This window comes from Magnolia sinica, chromosome 18 (genome assembly GCF_029962835.1).
Source record: "Magnolia sinica isolate HGM2019 chromosome 18, MsV1, whole genome shotgun sequence".
In the NCBI taxonomy this organism is placed as follows: domain Eukaryota; kingdom Viridiplantae; phylum Streptophyta; class Magnoliopsida; order Magnoliales; family Magnoliaceae; genus Magnolia; species Magnolia sinica.
The window spans coordinates 29,030,963-29,035,539 of NC_080590.1; positions in this window are offsets into that span (position 1 = coordinate 29,030,963).

A 4,577-nucleotide genomic window follows, 5' to 3' on the forward strand; every position below is an offset into this window, starting at 1 on the left:
TCGTAACGAATAACAATCATTCTGCTGGTGCTCAAAGTTGAGGGCAATGCCAATCCATACAGGACAACCTTTGGTACTTGCACATATCAAGGACGCTGATTTTGGCGGGTCCCATTGTGGTTGCACATGCTGTAAGATAGGCTGGATGGATGAACCTAGCTGCTTGGTTTGAGGAAAAACATAATGTGGTTTGAAGATGTTCACAGATGTTAGTATTTTTTGATGGACAGTGAGAATGGGGACATTCACTGCTTTTACCCAGAGTGGTTAGGACTCTGGCCAGCCTATTTTTGGGCTGGTTCATATCTATGATGGGGCCTATTTGATGAGTGGCCGGGATGTTGTATGTGTGGTGTGTGTGAAGGGACAGTTCACTTGTGTATGATTAGCATTCCAGTTGTCATTCACATGCATCCATGTGGTGATGATGTTAACTGTCTCTGTTATTTTTTTGGGTTTTTTTGGGGCCCACTCCAATCCATCCATCGACTCACTGAAGCAATGGTTTCTGGGGTCATTTTGATCCATTCACTGAAGGGATTGGGCACAAGTGGGCTCACCAATGTATGGTGCAGGGGTCGCCCAAATGAAAATGGATGGTCCCATTGCTTCTGTTAATGGCTATGCATATACACTACAGATTCTGGAATCAGACAGGACCTCTGGGAAATCAAATGAAGCAACGACCCCAACTGAAAATGGATGGTCATGTGTTTCTAGCTAAGAGCAGCCCATGTGCCACATTTGGTAGTCTATGGGTTGAAAGACTGAACCACTTGCTCTAAAAGCTTAAACTGAAAAAGCATGGTGAACTAATCCTTTTCTCATAGCACAGCCTCTACATCCTATGGGTTAGGTCCTTGCTGAATTTCGTTAGTGGGTCTTACTTCACATGGGTTCCACCTCACACAAGCCATCTACCTCACACGGGCTGCCCACTCCGAGTATGCCCCACCATTCCACAGGCTGAAAATGCTCCTGCATTAAAGAGGAACATCTGTTGCAGATTTTTCCCTCTTTCTAGATAAAATAAATCTATTGCAAAAAGAATGCAACATACAAAGAGAAAGGACCCAAGACAAATGCCTGCAAAAAGAGGCCCTACATCTTAAGGACCAAAGAGGAGAAAGATACAAAGTCCTAATCAAATAACTGAAAAAAGATGTGGCACGAGCCATACTATTAATGCCCAGGCTAACAAACGAGCCCCCAATCCGAAGAGCTCGACCAGAGAAGGCACAAGCTAAGAGGAGGGACTCAATCCCTGCCAGAGGACATGAGGACAAGGGGCAGCCAGGTGGAAAACAAGCTGCCATGGGATCCTGCTGCATGCATCAACAACAAGGGAGGCCGCAGCGTAGATCATGATCCAATAGTCTACAATCCTGGTGAGCCCAGGCCACTGAAGAGTTTGATGAGCAGCAACAGAGCACAAACCATTCAGCAGCATTACTCCAAAGCCATGGCACAAGAGCAGACACGATCACCACGAGTAAAAGACAACACCATCCATGGTTTTAGACTCATCCAAGTCAGGTGTGATTGGGATGAGTCGGCTCAGACTCAAAGGGACCCCAAGACTGGAAATCTATTGGCTAGCCTTCAAGTAGCAGCAGCACATGAAGAGCAGAGGTCATCTGATAGGGATCCTGAACTGCACCTCTTGAGGCTCTAAAACACCTCACTGAACAGCTCTAAGGCCAAAGAGATCATTCTATCCCTTGTGATGAGCCGTGGACAGCCATCATGACAGAGCAAGACTGTTTGCAATGTGATGACAGTAGAATGAAGAGTCAGCACTCAGCAGATGAATATTTGTCCATACACCAGCATATAAGGTCTGATATATACTGGTATCACTTATGAATGATACAGCTGTATTGGCCCGACTAGGGGCGAAACAGCATGATACAGCGGCAATACGGATCATTTCACTGGTGAACTATATAAGACTCGATACGTTGATTTAAACCTTAAAAACTCCACATTGATAGCAGGTCCTTGAGCCAATAGTTCTAAAACTCAAGGGGCTTAACTTGAAACTCAGCCGAGTCAACTTAGTCAACTTGACTCGGGGAGATTTGAGCTGTGAGTCTCTTTGAAGCTTGCAGATGACCGTGACTCGGTCAACTTCATACCAATTGGCATGACTCAACGGATCAGTCTTCAATGTCTGTTAAAGAAGATTTAAAAAAGAAGAAGAAGAAGAAGAAGAAGAAGAAAGAGATGCCTTCGAGAGGAATCCAATAGCGACTTTGCAAGAGAGATTGAAAAGTTACTTTTTAACTTAGGTTAAGCTAGTAAGTGGTAGACTGAGTGAAGATAGCTCGTTTCAACACGGAAGTCTTGGTATCGATTCCCTAGTGGGGGTGGCTAACGCTGAAGTCTTGGTATCGATTCCCTAGTGGGGGTGGCTAACATTGAAGTATGTACTGACAGTGGGGTGTGTACTAACCCCCCCAAAAAAAAAGTTAGGCTATTAAGTTCCTTAAAAAAAAGAAAAAAAAGCTTAGGTTAGTTTGGTTAGTATAATTGTAAAAATAACTTATTGCTAAAAACTACTTATAGTAATAATTTTTTAAAAGCTTTTTAACTTTTCTACTTGTCTGATGGATCAAAAGCCCCAGTACTGACGAAACGTCAGACCATTGGGATCGTAACAAGGCTTGCCTGCACATAGCAGGCATCTGAGCAAAAGCCGCATAAATAAAATAAGAGCAAGGGACTTGCTGACGTGGATTGCATCCAACCCCTGCAACGACGGACTCGGTTCTTGCAGGGGCTCTGTGGGGCCTTAAGAAGCCTCATTATCACCACTGCTTCCTTTGGTGTATGTCGTGACACACATTAGCCTTGTATCTGCATCCTTTTTGAGATCATGCCTTAAAAATAATCTATTAAAATAGATAGATGTCTGTGGATAAAACACATACATCACTACAGACCCCACAGAGCCCCAACCAGCATGGAGTCCGTCTGGGCAGGCGAAGGACGCAATCCACGTCTAGGACGTGCTGAATCCCGCAAATAACAGAAGCTGCATATATGCATGGAGCATAGACAGGAAGGATAGGAGGACCAGCTTCTGAACTTGATCTGCACGCTAACGTAGATATCAGTGGTAGCTTTCCATGAAAAAGTCCTCGAGCAAAACATGAGAGGGTGGGTGAATTGAAGCCACCCCCTAATTATTATTATTTTAATTATTTTTTTTTCTTGACCAAGAGAGGATGAAATTCATCATTATTATCATCTAAGCTTTATACCAACTAATTGGGTTCGGCTACATGAATCTTTTTTCCACCATTTCTCTCTATCAAGGGCCAATCATAGGTCATCAAGTATTTTCTTACCATCTTCTCTCACATCTTCTTGGGTCTTTCTCTTCCCCCTTTAGAGCTTTCAACTTGCACTCACTCACTTCTTTCAAACTGGCGCAGCTTTTGAGCTTTTGGTTTCTGTTGATGCGAAAATCTGGTTCGTCCTCTTAGACCTTCGTATACCTGCACGGAAAGATGACAAAGGAAACCCTGGCTTGAGCAGGGGACCCTCCGATGCCAAAGTCAGGCCTGGATTCCGGGTCTAAATGTATTGAGGGGGTTTTGAGAAAGAGTTTTTGCCTACCTCACAAGACGATGGAGGTTCCTCTTTTATAGCTGCTGGAGCATTTAATCGTACGAGGATTCTCCTTCTGATATCGTGCGCGGGATCCTCTCCTGGTATCACGGAGACAGGATCGTGCCCATCTCCAGTCTTCATCCGATCCCGTGAGCTTCGGGGTCGGGGATCTTATCCCAAGATATTCGGGATGAGGCTTCATCTTGCGCTGGCCGATCTGATAAGAAGATCGGTCCGATGCATGCCCGGATCGCTGATGTGTCGTCCGAACCGACTTAACTTCTGTCTCGGTTTGGTGAACCATGCCTCGGATCTGACATATCCTTTGGCGACCCGAGGCATTAAGTCCGAGTCTCCGAACTCTGCATCTTTTGTCCCCAACAGTAAGCCCCCTTACTCCATGTGTTTCATATGACACTTAGGAGTAGCGAGTTTTGAGTTGGTTCATGACTTAGTCCGAGACAATAAGTAGTCATTTAATGCATTCTGTGTCGCCTTTGACGGGAGACGGTTCAGTTTCTGACATCGCATGCGCCGACAACCGTCAAATCACTCACCCCGCCAATGAGGGTTGGACACGTAGCAAGGGCATTATTGTCGTCAGTCGACGTGCGCCACGTGTCGAGTGGGGGAGTCGATGCAGGCGTCGAATCACTTCCCCATTAATTGCTTCCGCCACATGGCAATCTTATAAAATGGTGGGGGTCCCGCATTTCGAACTTCTACTGCCATTCCCGCTTTGCATTTCCTTTGGAGCTTTTTCGGTCTTTCGTCTTCTTCCTTTCCTCTTTCTTAACTGTCAGCGGCTCCTTTCGTCATTTCCGTTTTCCTTCCTCCCTCCGATGAGTCTCCCCTTCCTCTTTATTTAGTGATAATGACGGCTAGAGGTTCTCGAAGTCCCCAGGAGGGAGTTTCCGGAGATGAAGGCAAAGCGCAACGTTTTTGGAATGTTGCGGAAT